This window comes from Amblyomma americanum, unplaced genomic scaffold (assembly GCF_052857255.1).
Source record: "Amblyomma americanum isolate KBUSLIRL-KWMA unplaced genomic scaffold, ASM5285725v1 scaffold_26, whole genome shotgun sequence".
Lineage (NCBI taxonomy): Eukaryota > Metazoa > Arthropoda > Arachnida > Ixodida > Ixodidae > Amblyomma > Amblyomma americanum.
Window position 1 is genome coordinate 1,143,663 of NW_027526498.1, and position 17,542 is coordinate 1,161,204.

Below are 17,542 nucleotides of genomic sequence, written 5' to 3' on the forward strand. Positions count from 1 at the left end.
GCGACTATCATCACCAGCCGGTAACGTAGAAACGTGCAGCAGCATTTATTAAAAGTAGCTAAACTCCCCGATGTGAAAAGGATTTGATTTGATTTAGGGTGGTTTAACGTCCCAAAGCGACTCAGGCTATGAGAGACGCCGTAGTGAAGGGCTCCGGAAATTTCGACCACCTGGGGTTCTTTAACGTGCACTGACCTCGCACAGCACACGGGCCTCTAGAATTTCGCCTCCATCGAAATTCGACCGCCGCGGCCGGGATCGAACCCGCGTCTTTCGGGCCGACAGCCGAGCGCCATAACAACTAAGCCACCGCGGTGGCTGAAAAGGAACACACAAACGGAATTTTCAAGTAGCGATGGCATGCAGTGATCATTTTTTTATGTCGTTGGATTAATCAGGATGCAGATTTCAAACGACCCTTCGCCTCCTTCTGACTGTACGTGCCAAATAAAGTAAGTGCGTTCAGCGCATGGCGATGGATCATGCAGTCGCGCTGCCCAAACGGCACATAAAATCGTTTCTCTGGCAACAGCAGTATATCCTTGCGGAATTCCGGAATTTTGCCGGACTCCCTTCAAGGTACACTGAGAACAACTACATCGAAATATTGTTCTCAGTAAAAATTGATTATGAGGTTGTTTGTGATTATGTTAGCGCATTTCCGGCAGCTGAAGGCGCGTTTGCAGCACAGAAAAAAGTAAATTAAAAAATGTTTGCCATCACTAGATTGAAACGCGTGACGTCTACACCGAGAAGGATAGGCTTCCGCCGTTTTGAAGTGAATGGCGCTCTAGCATACCATCTGAGATCCTCGCCCTGCATTCGGTGTGACGCACGGAGTTTAGTTTCGCAGTCAGCTTTTGATGACGGCACCTATATTTTTTTTGTTTTTTCTAGGGTATAAAAGCTCTGTTTTCGGGAGGAGCGTTCTCTTTGTCGTAAGACTGCGATAGTGTATCAATACAGAGCAACTTGAATTGGCCCTCAGTGTTCCTTTAACTGATATCAGCTTTTTACCTGTTATATCATGACGAGTGTGCAATGACGCTCAATACTCGGCCACCTGGACAAATATTATTGTGGATAACTGCACTCTACACAAGCCATACCACACTGGCCAGCCTGCTCACTCTCACCTCCTCCTCCTGCTTGTCTCCTTGAAGCGCAACTGACCGACCACAAACACCTGCATGGTGGCGTAGGTTTTCATGGAAAGGATCCCTCACTCGTTGAACGGGAAAGACTTGAGCAATGCTCTCAGAGACGCCTGCATCCAGGAACAAAGCCGGAATGAGAAATAACTGGAGCTAGACTGAAATGTGGCATTGTGCAATATGACGGACATTTTTCTTTGTCTTCGCGTACATTTCTCATTTTTGGTGCCAAATGCGTACTGGGAAGTTAAAAAGAATCATAATAAAAGAACTGGTTAAATCAGCACTAATTACTTTTTTTGTCTTTTTAAAGCCCCTGTACCAAAAAGATTCCAAAACAAGCAATATAATTGCCCTAGAACCTTTCTAGCTTGAAGTAGTGTGTGCACACTGCAGTACGCAGCACATCTTACTGAATAAAAAAACAACAGGCATGACATAGGGTACGTACCTTTCAGGTTGGCGCTTTTCGGCGCTTTTTCTGGATTTCCCGTTGGTCACTCTGCTTAAACCAGAAGCACAAAACAGCCAAGCTCTACGTTCGCTTCGGTCATGCGCAAGTGCGCGTCTCTTCAGGTCCAACGAAAAGAACGCGAAACCCAAATGACCTCGCAGATACACGCACGCAGAGTAACGTTTTTAGTTCACCTGCCCTAAAGGTTATAATGCACCAAACCGAAGCCGACCGCCAGGAAGGTTTATAGTGATAACATGAAATACACTTCTGCAAAAAAGACGCACAGGCGACGACACGAAGTGGTGCGACAAATCTCCGTTAGCAGTATTGGCTGCATGGTTTGTTTCACTCTTGTGCTGAACGCTCAAGCGACGCACTTCCCTGCATAAAAATTTACACCACGTCGCAGTTTCTAGTTTTTAGAGACAACGCTAGCGCGGAAGTAGGCCCACACAGATTCCAGCTTGCCGGCATTTTTTCGTTGCGCTGTGCTTAGTGGGCTTCTGCAGGATAGAGGGGGGTGCAGGCTCCTGCGTAGGAGATTAATTTTTACACACATACACGCACCAGCTCACACGCATGCACCAGGGATTTTTCGCCGAAGAAGGTATTTACTTCCAACGCGATAGAAATGAAAAGAGAAGACAGGAAAAGATATGCCAGTAGAAAGTATCTGCTCAAAAGCGTCCAGGAATGGGACTTTCTTCCTTAGGTAAATCACGGTTGGTTCATTCACAAGGATATTGTGCTTTGCTTTTGCTTTATGAGGGTTTAACGTCCCAAAGCGACTCAGGCTATGAGGGACGCCGTAGTGAAGGGCTCCGGAAATTTCGACCACCTGGGGTTCTTTAACGTGCACTGACATCGCTCAGTACACGGGCCTCTAGAATTTCGCCTCCATCGAAATTGGACCGCCGCGGCCGGGATCGAACCCGCGTCTTTCAGGCCAGCAGCCGAGCGCCATAACCACTCAGCCACCGCGGCGGCTACAATGATATTGTGGCTTATGAAGATTGTGACCTTGTATTTTATTTTTAGAAACGACAGTGCTGCGTTCAATTTGCATTAGAAGTTGGAAATACCGAGAGAAAACGAAATTCTGAAAAGTGCATCAGGTCGCCGCTCAAGTAGGCGGATTAAGAGTTGATTTCGCGGCGATATGATGGTTGCTCAACACATTGGTGACGCTGGCCGCCAAGAGCAGCTGACACCTCACTGAAGCACGCTGTATCATGTGAAGCAGCAATCTCACTTTGAAAATCGGGTTCTGATAGCGGTAGATGTTGCTGGGAAGGTTTAGTGCCGCAATTGATTGGCGCCTCGCCAAGACCAGCGCGTACGCCACTCTCAGTATATGCGCAGCATATCTAAAAGTTGAATACACGTGGGAGGTTAAATATCTTGTTCACGCAGAGGCCACAAGATAGAGAACTTTTTTTCCCCTTGACAGATGTAAGTAGATTTGAGCGGGAAGTGCAGATTAGTGTGTAGATGACGTTTAGAAAAGTGGTATAAGTCACAATGTTGTTTGAGTCAATCTTGTGTTCTTTCGAAGTGTGGTTCACTCTTCATCAACGCTATAAACTTAGAGCCAGGAAAAGTGACCCGTAGGCCAAGTCGCAAACGAGATAATGACACCATTTGTTCCCCTCTAATCCTATTGACTGGAAACTTAATTATACCGAATGAGTTTGCATAGGAACGAGGTCTCAAATTTTAGTGCCATACTTCTTTAGGAGTGAAATCATCGAAGCAACTGCAAGCATTAGAGAAAGTGCTTTTACGGGTTTATATGACCTGATAAAGATTGTGCACTGTCTGATACTAGCCAAAGGTTCTTATGTTAACCTATAATGCCTTGTTTTCATCTCGACTTAACTATTGTCATTTAGTTTGGGCTTCATCAACCCATGGAAATTTGCAGAAGCTTCAGAGATTACAGAAAAGACATTTGAGAGTAATGGAAAATCTGCCTTTTAATTCACATACATATCACTTGTTCAGCAAGTACAACATATTCCCTGCTACTAAATATTTCGATTATGCTCTCTGTAAGGCATTTAAGAATGAAAAGGCAAATAATGGAACACGTCTACATGATCTAGCTAGGTTCCAAGAAAATGCTACTACACGTCAGACAGGCCACACGGAGCTTTCTAAAGTGGGAACCTTTAAAACAGCATCTGGCCTACAAACTTTACAAAACAAGTTGCCCATACTGTTAAACAGATTACATTATACACATATTCAGTTTGAAAAGATGACATTTAAGGAACTCCGCAAGTATTTTATTACACAGTAAAAGTTTCTCTGCCATTTATATGTTTTCCTTGTCGCGTTTATCATTCTAGATTTACTTATTTCTTTAAATGTTGTTCAAAGAAGCAATGAATATAATTTATTCATTATCTAACTCATCACCAATCCATTCCTGATTACTGCTATTTAAAATGCTTGAGTGACCTCTTGCTTGCTCCTTTTTTATTATTTTGTTTGCTTGTTTGTTGATAAAAAAAAATGAAATGAATCATGCATCCTAGTGTATAAACTTGCGTTTCTTTTATGTAGTTATTTATCTGCAGTTTCTTAGTTCCTGCAGTTTCTTCCTGTTTTGTATGCCATGTGTCATGCCTTGCTGTAAAGTGTATAGGGGGGCCGGCGGTCTTGTCAAGCTGTCCTATGAGGCAGTTTTTACTGCCGGCCTTCCGTGTCATATCATATGGCGGAAATAAAGATTATTCTTTAATAAGAATGTCAAGTTTGGGAGCCCTAGTTCACGGAAGATATTTTCAGCTGAGAAAATGGGTGTGTTATAAGTAACGTTTTCACATACTACTACTACTACTAGTACTTATTATTATTATTATTATTATTATTATTATTATTATTATTATTATTATTATTATTATTATTAATATAAAATAATAATAATAATAATAATAATAATAATAATAATAATAATAATAATAATAATAATAATAATAATAATAATAATAATAATAATAATCAGCGAGACATGCCGGTCTAAGCCTTTAGATGGCTTGTATAACAGTAATGCTAATAACAGTAATAATAAGCGCCCAGCTGCTTTCAAAAGCCGATGGGGGTGGCCGCCTCGTCGCTCCTAGGAAGTAGAAATAATAATAATATTCTACTTCCTCGGAGCGGCGAGGCGGCCACCGCCATCGGCTTTTCAAAAACCGCTTCCACGCTTTCGCCCTCGCCCCTGTGTTGCAGGCCCAGCGTGACGAGAACACCCCTCTGGATCCAGTGCGGGCGCGCAACGACGCCGCTGTGAGCTCCGCAATTCTCCCCTGAAAAGAAGTCCCACCGGCGAGTTGGGCACTCTTTCGGTTGGGAATGCGCGCGTCCTGTCGCGAACCGCTGAATCGCTGAATATAACTCGAGCTAAGACAGGCGTGGAAATCACCATTCCTGCTTAGGTCCTTTCTTTTCTTCGCTGGCAGTGGTTACCCGCAAAACGAGGCCTTGTATAAAATATGCGTATTCCCTAAGCCCGATTTTCTCGAAGTAGCGCTCCTGAAAGCTTGTTTGTCACTAACGCTGCGAAGAGTTTGAAATGAATTCTTTACGGCGGTTGCATTGCCTTTCAGTATAACGCGCTTTAGGTGAAATACCCAAGATGGAGCGTTGTTTTCTGTTTTTCCACTTGGAAACACTTGAATGATTTGAGAAAGCTATATAACTTTCTTTTATATTGCCCTGAAAGCTCTCATATTTGTTTTGCGTGTTAGAGCTTTGCGGATGTAAATATTGGATGCATTCATGCGCCGTAGGTACTATGACGCACTTTGCGTCCTCGACATGCCTGCGGTTCTTCAGATTTTTCCTTTAATTTCCGCGACTTGTCTTCAGTCGTTTTAGAGTACGTTTGCGGAGTTTTAAGGCGATTTACTCGTTTTTAAGAGCATAATGCGCTTTCACACGCACTGGGCCTGTTAAATGGTAAACAAATTCAAACGAGCACCATTTGAGATCTCCAAGGTATTAAAATTGATTTAGAACTAAATATTTTGACACATTTGCCCGTCTGGTTGGGTTTTAACACTTATAATAAACTGCACATCTCCAACCAAAGATTTTAATTTTAACCCAACGTTTTGAAGCCGACTCGGTTCCTTCATCAGGGGTGACTGAGGGCAGTAGCTAGCGTCTGGCGGAAAGGAGGGGGTCAATGGAACGAAAGCTGTGATGGGAAAAGCGTGGGGGAGGAGGAGGGGGAGGGGGGGGGGGCGAAGGCTGTTAGTCACGTTGTCGCACAGCGGGGATGCGGTCAATAGCGACTTTTTCGTTGAGTTGATGTGCAGTTCATTATATTAAAATTGATGTTCATGGCGTCACCACGCACTGGTCACAAAACATTCACGCATGACGTGCTCGACGGATCCCGCAAATGCCACTGTGCATTCTACTACAGAAAATCCCCCTCCCGCAATAAAAAAGGGGGGGGGGGGGAGGACGTGAACGAACGCTAGGGAACGAGGAAGGTGAAAAAGTGGTCATGCAGCCGCCACGACATCTCCAAGTGTAGTGTGATGGACCTTCGGAATGTGTTCGCCTACAAGTATGAGAGTAATAATAGTTCTAGAATACAGGCAAAAGTGTGTGAAACAAAAGTTGTACGCTGTTCACGGTGAAGAAAAGGGGAGTTGTCTAAGCGGTAGTTGGCGTAGAGGAGAACACGACTGTGGAAATCCTCGAAGTTCATGGAGCAAGCATGTAATATTACTTCCCATGGAGGTCATGCAAGCTGCGGTGCAGTCGTACTCCCTATGCCTGGAAGCTGTGATTAATGTAAAATACGAATAAACTGAATGAAAACCATTGTGTCATGTTGCAGGGGCCAGTAAGCAAGTACTAGCAAAGAACCCTTCAATCTCGATTCGCTAAGAAGAGGAGTATGATGGTAAAACGATGTTGGCACATTTATGACGCACCCTGCAAATCCGTATATGATTTTGGTACTGGCTTTTGTAAAGAGCCTCCCTTCGCCATTCACTGCTAAGGTTTGGCTATCAAACTTCATTCCTTTGCCCGCGCATTCTTTCTGCGTCCATGGAAATGAAACTTCAACAGATGAGCCTTAATAGTAATCGCACAAGGGAAAGAAGTCGAAGCTATGGAATATATTTGGGTGAGAAGAACGGACAGAATATGTGCACGAAGCAGCACTGCGTGCGCCATAGGATGCCACCTAGCTCAAACGTGGGGAAGCAGTTGACCCTGTTTGTGCGCCCGAAACCGTGCAGCTTCGCTTTCTTCCCGCGAATGCCTGCATGCAGGAGCTGCACAATGCGGGAGTGTAGCGCTGGGGAACGGACGTGTCGGCCTTCAACCGCATCATCGCCACTCAGAGCTACGAGCAGCTGCGGCTTGTTTTCCGCGAATACAACGCACTCGCCAACCACACTGTGATGGAGGCCATCAAGAGCGAGATGAGCGGCGACCTCAAAAACGGCTTCCTCGCCATCGGTGCGTGCTGCTCGCCTGCACGTTCGACGCCTCGCATCTGTCAGACTGGCAAAAGGAACCCCGCTTTGGCCCTGGGTGGCTTAAAACGTTCCATGGAAGGCGTTGTGAAAGAACTGGAGGCCATGAAAGCCTGCTTCCACTTCCGATGTGTAGTAATGTACAGCGCGTCCATTCGTGCCAGTTGCTACGCTACGCTTCATTGCAGAACGTTCTTTCAGCCGACATCTCTGAGGGAGCCGTATTAATGGGCAGAGAATTGGAAAAAAAACCCGTCGCAATAGTTCTGCAGTGGCCGCCCCGAAACAAAATATCAGGCCGTACTTAACTGGGGAGCTTACAGGCGCGCATGCGCCCCCTATGTGCGAGGAATTTCACATACTTCAGCGCTTCGGTGTCAACCAATGGCGTTAGAAGTTTACTTTTCTGCCCACACATGACGTGGTAATCTGCAAAATTCTATATTTTGGGTCATCACCCTGTTTGGTTTTGAACAAGACGCCTCCGGGGGCTTGAGCTGCCCTAAAGGGGTTACAGGGTTATGCGCGGGAAGCGCTTTCAGAGCCCTACGCGTTTGTTTGCGTCATGAGCGATGCCACCAGAGAGCCAGGCGATTCGCGACTGGCACCTAGCTGCCGACTGCATTGTCGGAAAACGGCCCTAGCTGGCGGCCTTTCTTGCCTCCACGTCAGCGAACCTCGCGCTGATACTGTCAGAGTCTTCGGATATGTATCGAGCTGCCTCGGTTCAGTTATAGTCGTGCGTGTTTTGTGCTTGTGTATATGCGGTCTGCCGTCCTATACAGATGTCCACACCTTTCTATACAGCGCTCGAGCCACACCTGCCGTTGGTCCCTGGGTTCGAGATAGCTGGTAGCTGTGCGTGCCCTGAGCGTGCTACGTTACTGATTCGCACCACAGTTGCCGATTTTCGCTGCGAGACTCGGCCGCCGCCTGGGGCGCCTTTTCGAGCGACGGGCAGGAGTGGTGGCGCCCCACGCCTATTGCATGTATCGTGGAGACCCTGTGGTCACCGTTTTGGGAACACAGGGCGCGTAGCACTTGGGAGCAATAAACAAAAATAAAACTCCGTTTTTCTCCCATCATTATTGTGCATCCACTCGTCCAAACCGCCATTCTGAGATTAGCCCTAAATGCAGGAGCGGCGCCCTCAAGGGAAACTAGTGTAACGGCGAACCACGATTCACCGTTGACCGCGCTGCATTTTGCAAGGGTGCGCATGGCGAGAGTTTGAGATAGCAAACACTGGCAAAGCGCGCCGCCACTGCTCCACCCTTCTCTTCCAGCCCACACAACGTGTCCTTTGAAACACGCACGCATTTGTGCGTGTGGTTGCATTATGTTCAGTAGCAGGCTTTTCGGCGGAGGGATTTTTAGCTTGGTGTAAGAAATGGCACAACAAGCGCTATCTTCACTGACGCAAGATGGTGGGACGCCTAGCATGGCATGCCTTCACATGTGCTTTCGCCAGCATACTTACCTGGTGTCGGGTCACCGGCGATCATGAAGGTCGGGGCCCCGTGCCGAGGCCTTCCATTGCACTTCGGTTGGCTGAAGCGCGCCACTACCCCTAACTGGGGCAGATGGGACACGTAATTTTTGGTAGTGGGGCTTGGCGTCCGCGCCAGCCCCTGCCATGACAAAATCAAAAAAGGGACAGTAACGCAGAAGTTATTTCCGTGTAGGTATTCATTGCGAGTCGTAAAAATCTCCCTCTGCCGACGGAGCGGGACATCGGCGCCATGAATGGGATTCCCTGCTGGGGATGCCTGGAAATACTGGTTCAAAGATTGACACAAAACGCGTTACCAAGTTCTGCAAAGCCTATATAGTCACCTTTTCGGCATTTTCTCCGCAGTTGGTGTCGACAAGTGTCAGCTCGTTTACTTTTGTTATTGTCACACACTTCTACCGACGCCAAATTCGCGACGTTCGCACCCCATTAGCGTAGCCTTCGCGTGAAGGAAGGTGTAAAACAAAGAAACAAACAAACAAACAAACACGAGTGAAGCATTGCACGCTCCGTTTCCTGCCTCGTCCCACTTTTGCCTTGTAGCAGCCTCTAACTACAACACAACAAAATCGACCAGCTGTGAATCCTGTCGAAACAGGCATATGCCGAGAGGGCACAAGGAGATCAGTCGGTCGGGGTGGGTGAAGTAGAGAGCAAACGGAAGTACCGAAAATGTGATCATGAGCATTGTCCAGCTGTGGCAGGACCTCGGACTTGCGCCCACCGACACAAGGTTACAGCGGGAGTCGACGGGGCTTCGCGAGCACTGTGGTGTGCAATGAGAGAACGAGTGGCTCGTAAGAAGAGAGGAAGAAAGGAGGAAGGAAAGGGAGCACCGACTGCGCGCCACGTCCCTGTTTTCTCTTGATCACCGACGGTTTTCTCGGCGTCTCTTTCGCCATTACTGTTGAATAGCTAGCTAGGTGGCAAGCTAGCCATGGCTGCTGTGGTTGCTAGGTTGCGCTGCTGGCCCGCTGCCAACGCCCTCGAGAGCAGCAGTCATTGATCTGGACGGCTCGCTCTTGAGACACAAACAACGAGTGCAGCTGGAGGGGCGCCCGGGCGCTTCCTGCTCCGCTAGGCGGCCCCGTATTTTCCTTCCTTTTTACTATTTTTTAAATAAAAAACCACTACCACCACCACCAGGGTGCGATCCTGCTAGCTCATGCGCAGCAACCGTCCTCGGTAGCCTACTGAACCACCGCAGCGTTCACAAGACAGCAGATCATCACGCAATGCGCCACAGCGCATGAATGCATCCCCTTTGACTCCATCAAGACGCTATTGTGGCCGCAGGGCAGTGCGCGCACTCGTGAGCGAACTTTGGTGAGCCTCTGTGCATTCCTCGAACACACGGGCTTGACGTCCCGTCTGTTCTCCGTCAGGTAGTTACACGCAGTGACCGAACGCTCCGCGAGTTCTACCTTGAACGATTAATAACTGGACGCCCCACTCCAGTTGTAACCTACAAAGTGCTGTGCGCGTGTGTGATTTAATTCCTCTAAACTGAACTAATCACGCGCACAACCTGGACACATTACTTTTTGTGTAAATAGTTTGTACATATTACTTCTCCCCCTGTCCTCTATTCCTGTCCCCTCACCTCTTTCATTTCATTTCTCCATTCTGCCTGCTGTCCTTTATTTCCGCTGCCCCAGCTCAGGTGCTTCAGTATCGATGGCAGATGCCGGGGCTAGCAAAAATCTTTTCCTTCCTTTTTACTATTATTTTAATAAAACCACTACCACCACCACCACCGCATCCCCATTGCGCATTCCACCCCTGCGGTTCCTTGCGAATTATTTATGACAACTGACTTTATATTAGATTGATTCACCAAACCTTGAATTACATAATTGTGCGTGTGGCTGCATTATGTTCAGTAGCAGGCTTTTCGGCGGAGGGATATTTAGCTTGGTCTAAGAAATGGCACAACAAGTGCTATCTTCACTGACGCAAGATGGTGGGACGCCTAGCATGGCATGCCTTCACATGTGCTTTCGCCAGCATACTTACCTGGTGTCGGGTCACCGGCGATCATGAAGGTCGGGGCCCCGTGCCGAGGCCTTCCATTGCACTTCGGTTGGCTGAAGCGCGCCACTACCCCTAACTGGGGCAGATGGGACACGTAATTTTTGGTAGTGGGGCTCGGCGTCCGCGCCAGCCCCTGCCATGACAAAATCAAAAAAGAGAGTAACGCAGAAGTTATTTCCGTGTAGGTATTCATTGCGAGTCGTAAAAATCTCCCTCTGCCGACGGAGCGGGACATCGGCGCCATGAATGGGATTCCCTGCTGGGGATGCCTGGAAATACTGGTTCAAGGATGGACACAAAACGCGTTACCAAGTTCTGCAAAGCCTATATAGTCACCTTTTCGGCATTTTCTCCGCAGTTGGTGTCGACAAGTGTCAGCTCGTTTACTTTTGTTATTATCACACACTTCTACCGACGCCAAGTTCGCGACGTTCGCACCCCATTAGCGTAGCCTTCGCGTGAAGGAAGGTGTAAAACAAAGAAACAAACAAACACGAGTGAAGCATTGCACGCTCCGTTTCCTGCCTCGTCCCACTTTTGCCTTGTAGCAGCCTCTAACTACAACACAACAAAATCGACCAGCTGTGAATCCTGTCGAAGCAGGCATATGCCGAGAGGGCACAAGGAGATCAGTCGGTCGGGGTGGGTGAAGTAGAGAGCAAACGGAAGTACCGAAAATGTGATCATGAGCATTGTCCAGCTGTGGCAGGACCTCGGACTTGCGCCCACCGACACAAGGTTACAGCGGGAGTCGACGGGGCTTCGCGAGCACTGTGGTGTGCAATGAGAGAACGAGTGGCTCGTAAGAAGAGAGGAAGAAAGGAGGAAGGAAAGGGAGCACAGGCTGCGCGCCACGTCCCTGTTTTCTCCTGATCACCGACGGTTTTCTCGGCGTCACTTTCGCCATTACTGGTGAATAGCTAGCTAGGTGGCAAGCTAGCCATGGCTGCTGTGGTTGCTAGGTTGCGCTGCTGGCCCGCTGCCAACGCCCTCGAGAGCAGCAGTCATTGATCTGGACGGCTCGCTCTTGAGACACAAACAACGAGTGCAGCTGGAGGGGCGCCCGGGCGCTTCCTGCTCCGCTAGGCGGCCCCGTATTTTCCTTCCTTTTTACTATTTTTTAAATAAAAAACCACTACCACCACCACCAGGGTGCGATCCTGCTAGCTCATGCGCAGCAACCGTCCTCGGTAGCCTACTGAACCACCGCAGCGTTCACAAGACAGCAGATCATCACGCAATGCGCCACAGCACATGAATGCATCCCCTTTGCGCATTCCACCCCTGCGGTTCCTTGCGAATTATGACAACTGACTTTATATTAGATTGATTCACCAAACCTTGAATTACATAATTGTGCGTGTGGCTGCATTATGCTCAGTAGCAGGCTTTTCGGCGGAGGGATTTTTAGCTTGGTGTAAGAAATGGCACAACAAGTGCTATCTTCACTGACGCAAGATGGTGGGACGCCTAGCATGGCATGCCTTCACATGTGCTTTCACCAGCATACTTACCTGGTGTCGGGTCACCGGCGATCATGAAGGTCGGGGCCCCGTGCCGAGGCCTTCCATTGCACTTCGGTTGGCTGAAGCGCGCCACTACCCCTAACTGGGGCAGATGGGACACGTAATTTTTGGTAGTGGGGCTCGGCGTCCGCGCCAGCCCCTGCCATGACAAAATCAAAAAAGAGAGTAACGCAGAAATTATTTCGTGTAGGTATTCATTGCGAGTCGTAAAAATCTCCCTCTGCCGACGGAGCGGGACATCGGCGCCATGAATGGGATTCCCTGCTGGGGATGCCTGGAAATACTGGTTCAAAGATGGACACAAAACGCGTTACCAAGTTCTGCAAAGCCTATATAGTCACCTTTTCGGCATTTTCTCCGCAGTTGGTGTCGACAAGTGTCAGCTCGTTTACTTTTGTTATTGTCACACACTTCTACCGACGCCAAGTTCGCGACGTTCGCACCCCATTAGCGTAGCCTTCGCGTGAAGGAAGGTGTAAAACAAAGAAACAAACAAACACGAGTGAAGCATTGCACGCTCCGTTTCCTGCCTCGTCCCACTTTTGCCTTGTAGCAGCCTCTAACTACAACACAACAAAATCGACCAGCTGTGAATCCTGTCGAAGCAGGCTAATGCCGAGAGGGCACAAGGAGATCAGTCGGTCGGGGTGGGTGAAGTAGAGAGCAAACGGAAGTACCGAAAATGTGATCATGAGCGTTGTCCAGCTGTGGCAGGACCTCGGACTTGCGCCCACCGACACAAGGTTACAGCGGGAGTCGACGGGGCTTCGCGAGCACTGTGGTGTGCAATGAGAGAACGAGTGGCTCGTAAGAAGAGAGGAAGAAAGGAGGAAGGAAAGGGAGCACCGGCTGCGCGCCACGTCCCTGTTTTCTCTTGATCACCGACGGTTTTCTCGGCGTCTCTTTCGCCATTACTGGTGAATAGCTAGCTAGGTGGCAAGCTAGCCATGGCTGCTGTGGTTGCTAGGTTGCGCTGCTGGCCCGCTGCCAACGCCCTCGAGAGCAGCAGTCATTGATCTGGACGGCTCGCTCTTGAGACACAAACAACGAGTGCAGCTGGAGGGGCGCCCGGGCGCTTCCTGCTCCGCTAGGCGGCCCCGTATTTTCCTTCCTTTTTACTATTTTTTAAATAAAAAACCACTACCACCACCACCAGGGTGCGATCCTGCTAGCTCATGCGCAGCAACCGTCCTCGGTAGCCTACTGAACCACCGCAGCGTTCACAAGACAGCAGATCATCACGCAATGCGCCACAGCACATGAATGCATCCCCTTTGCGCATTCCACCCCTGCGGTTCCTTGCGAATTATGACAACTGACTTTATATTAGATTGATTCACCAAACCTTAAATTACATAATTGTGCGTGTGGCTGCATTATGCTCAGTAGCAGGCTTTTCGGCGGAGGGATTTTTAGCTTGGTGTAAGAAATGGCACAACAAGTGCTATCTTCACTGACGCAAGATGGTGGGACGCCTAGCATGGCATGCCTTCACATGTGCTTTCGCCAGCATACTTACCTGGTGTCGGGTCACCGGCGATCATGAAGGTCGGGGCCCCGTGCCGAGGCCTTCCATTGCACTTCGGTTGGCTGAAGCGCGCCACTACCCCTAACTGGGGCAGATGGGACACGTAATTTTTGGTAGTGGGGCTCGGCGTCCGCGCCAGCCCCTGCCATGACAAAATCAAAAAAGAGAGTAACGCAGAAATTATTTCGTGTAGGTATTCATTGCGAGTCGTAAAAATCTCCCTCTGCCGACGGAGCGGGACATCGGCGCCATGAATGGGATTCCCTGCTGGGGATGCCTGGAAATACTGGTTCAAAGATGGACACAAAACGCGTTACCAAGTTCTGCAAAGCCTATATAGTCACCTTTTCGGCATTTTCTCCGCAGTTGGTGTCGACAAGTGTCAGCTCGTTTACTTTTGTTATTGTCACACACTTCTACCGACGCCAAGTTCGCGACGTTCGCACCCCATTAGCGTAGCCTTCGCGTGAAGGAAGGTGTAAAACAAAGAAACAAACAAACACGAGTGAAGCATTGCACGCTCCGTTTCCTGCCTCGTCCCACTTTTGCCTTGTAGCAGCCTCTAACTACAACACAACAAAATCGACCAGCTGTGAATCCTGTCGAAGCAGGCTAATGCCGAGAGGGCACAAGGAGATCAGTCGGTCGGGGTGGGTGAAGTAGAGAGCAAACGGAAGTACCGAAAATGTGATCATGAGCATTGTCCAGCTGTGGGAGGACCTCGGACTTGCGCCCACCGACACAAGGTTACAGCGGGAGTCGACGGGGCTTCGCGAGCACTGTGGTGTGCAATGAGAGAACGAGTGGCTCGTAAGAAGAGAGGAAGAAAGGAGGAAGGAAAGGGAGCACCGGCTGCGCGCCACGTCCCTGTTTTCTCTTGATCACCGACGGTTTTCTCGGCGTCTCTTTCGCCATTACTGGTGAATAGCTAGCTAGGTGGCAAGCTAGCCATGGCTGCTGTGGTTGCTAGGTTGCGCTGCTGGCCCGCTGCCAACGCCCTCGAGAGCAGCAGTCATTGATCTGGACGGCTCGCTCTTGAGACACAAACAACGAGTGCAGCTGGAGGGGCGCCCGGGCGCTTCCTGCTCCGCTAGGCGGCCCCGTATTTTCCTTCCTTTTTACTATTTTTTAAATAAAAAACCACTACCACCACCACCAGGGTGCGATCCTGCTAGCTCATGCGCAGCAACCGTCCTCGGTAGCCTACTGAACCACCGCAGCGTTCACAAGACAGCAGATCATCACGCAATGCGCCACAGCACATGAATGCATCCCCTTTGCGCATTCCACCCCTGCGGTTCCTTGCCAATTATGACAACTGACTTTATATTAGATTGATTGACCAAACCTTGAATTACATAATTGTGCGTGTGGCTGCATTATGTTCAGTAGCAGGCTTTTCGGCGGAGGGATATTTAGCTTGGTGTAAGAAATGGCACAACAAGTGCTATCTTCACTGACGCAAGATGGTGGGACGCCTAGCATGGCATGCCTTCACATGTGCTTTCGCCAGCATACTTACCTGGTGTCGGGTCACCGGCGATCATGAAGGTCGGGGCCCCGTGCCGAGGCCTTCCATTGCACTTCGGTTGGCTGAAGCGCGCCACTACCCCTAACTGGGGCAGATGGGACACGTAATTTTTGGTAGTGGGGCTCGGCGTCCGCGCCAGCCCCTGCCATGACAAAATCAAAAAAGAGAGTAACGCAGAAGTTATTTCCGTGTAGGTATTCATTGCGAGTCGTAAAAATCTCCCTCTGCCGACGGAGCGGGACATCGGCGCCATGAATGGGATTCCCTGCTGGGGATGCCTGGAAATACTGCATCACCAGGATTCTGGACCATGCGCCTCGAAAAACCGGTCGCGCCATCTCGCGAGAGCCGGCGGCGCGGCGCCGCGTAACTCAATGGCGACGAAAAATAAAAATTGATATTTCGTCGCGCATAACAGTTAGAAATTAGCGCTCTCGCCTAGATGTTAAATGCATCTTAAAGTTTCATTTAGTCGAGTTTCATCGATGTAGCTTACATATTGCGTTTGCCATGAGCAATGATCTATGACAGCATGGAGCCTATGGCGAGGTCCTGAAAAATACCCCACTTCAATTTATCGCTCACTACAGCCCTATTTTAAAATATATCGACAAGCTCTAGCCGGTTCACGTAGGGTAATGTCCTACCTTTAAGGAAGTATAAGGTATTTTACATTTCAATGGCGTAAAAGTCTTCCTGCGCTATTTCACTATTGATCATGCATCATCAGCTTTTTCATGAAACGTGTGGCGCCCTCTCTCGGTGCGTTGGAAAGGCACACGTCCCTGCTCGCGGCCGGGCTCGAGTAGCGCAGGCGGCTCGATTCCGGCCGTGCCCTGCTACAGTGTCCCTGCTTTGGGAGGTTGAGCCTGCCATACGAATGCGCAGTTTTATCAAAAGTGCCCCCATCGGAGGGAGGCTATGGCCATGGGCTGCTACATAAAATGCTACAAGAAAGCGTGTGCCTTCTATGAGGTATATAGAGGAAATTATAAGAAGACTCTTTTGCTTGACAGGTACATTTTTCATTAAGCGCGTACAGTGACCACACCGGCACAGGTGATAGTGGAATTGTGTACGCAATAACAGTGCAAAGCAATGAAGCTTCTAGGTACTTTCGTTCAAGCAGTGAAATTTGTAATTCCCGGACGCTCATACTTAGAGCTCACTCACCGATACTTGTATATGGTTCTTGCACTGTGCATTCAAAATTGTAAAATCGTGTCTTAATGTCTACATTTCAACACTCATGTTATTAGCCTCAATAGCAGAAAGCTCTTCCAATCTTTTGTCGATGTGGTGCAAGTGCAGCAAGGATGCGTTGAAGTGAATGTTGCATGTGTTGCACATAAGAGGCGGCAAACCTGATGCTGCGTTTTATGCCAGTAGGTTATTTGTCCAATGTAACAATTAGTAGTGTGGTAGTTCACATTTTTGTCTAGGTTGGTAAAGTGCTTCTCACGATTCGATCGTTCGCCGTCGAGAAGGGGTTTACCATTGCTGTAATCGATGCTAGTTTCGGCAATTCTGTCAAAGATGTACGTGAAGGATGAACCGCTAACGAAGACTTCATAGAGTGGCATGCTGGGAACTATTCTGAAGAGTGTGCCATCAGTTCGGCAAGCCAGTAACTACGCCGTTACCCAGAGCAGCAATCAAGAGTCAAACTCTAGTAAAATGTTCTTGATTATAATTTAAATCTGCTAAGAAATGAACAGAAGTTATTGTCGGATAACACGATGTTGAAAAGATTACTGGTTTTCTCCAGTACGGTGACTCGGCGCTCCACCCAACCCGTTTGTGCAATGCGCCGCTAGCGCGATTCATTAGCGACAGGACGCTACATGCTCGCGGCCCTGAATATGCAGTGAATTTACCGTGTTGCGAATACGTGCAACAATACCCATAAGCACTTTCGCACGAGTGGCGCGAACATTTTTTTTTTTGCATAAGTTCCAACCTACCCTCGTTTTTTTTCTGCCGCTCTCCTATCTACTTTTCGCTATCCTCTCTCTTTGCTTTTAATTCCACCAATTGCAGTTCCAGTGCTTGAGGGATTAGATAGCAATCGCTGGGCCGGCAACATTTTTAGCTTCCTTTTTGTATTCTCGTCAGTTGTTGTTGCCTCTGAATTTGTTGGCTAACTACTACTTCTTGGATGTGTGACTCCCGGGTAGTTAGCGCGGCTTTTTAAGCGCACAAACCGCGGGAGTCAGAAGAGGGAGCCGTTTCCACGGAACGATCCAGCGACTTTTAAATGTGCCATGCATCTCCATGTTCCTGGTGCTG

At 48.8% G+C, this 17,542-nt stretch overlaps 5 non-coding genes and 1 pseudogene across 5 annotated transcripts; all 6 read left to right on the forward strand.

Annotated features, from left to right (window-relative positions):
• Positions 1–7,104, forward strand: part of LOC144112010 (luciferin 4-monooxygenase-like) — a 198,469-nt pseudogene extending 191,365 nt beyond the window's left edge.
• A 1,489-nt stretch (positions 7,105–8,593) lies between these two features.
• LOC144112018 (U1 spliceosomal RNA) lies at positions 8,594–8,755 on the forward strand. Its single transcript, XR_013310176.1, has one exon. It is a non-coding gene; the product is annotated as a U1 spliceosomal RNA (small nuclear RNA).
• Positions 8,756–10,642: 1,887 nt separating this feature from the next.
• On the forward strand, positions 10,643–10,804 carry LOC144112014 (U1 spliceosomal RNA). The gene has a single exon (XR_013310172.1). It is a non-coding gene; the product is annotated as a U1 spliceosomal RNA (small nuclear RNA).
• A 1,370-nt stretch (positions 10,805–12,174) lies between these two features.
• LOC144112015 (U1 spliceosomal RNA) lies at positions 12,175–12,336 on the forward strand. The gene has a single exon (XR_013310173.1). It is a non-coding gene; the product is annotated as a U1 spliceosomal RNA (small nuclear RNA).
• A 1,369-nt stretch (positions 12,337–13,705) lies between these two features.
• On the forward strand, positions 13,706–13,867 carry LOC144112016 (U1 spliceosomal RNA). Its single transcript, XR_013310174.1, has one exon. It is a non-coding gene; the product is annotated as a U1 spliceosomal RNA (small nuclear RNA).
• Positions 13,868–15,236: 1,369 nt separating this feature from the next.
• Positions 15,237–15,398, forward strand: LOC144112017 (U1 spliceosomal RNA). Its single transcript, XR_013310175.1, has one exon. It is a non-coding gene; the product is annotated as a U1 spliceosomal RNA (small nuclear RNA).
• The last annotated feature ends 2,144 nt before the right edge of the window (positions 15,399–17,542 follow it).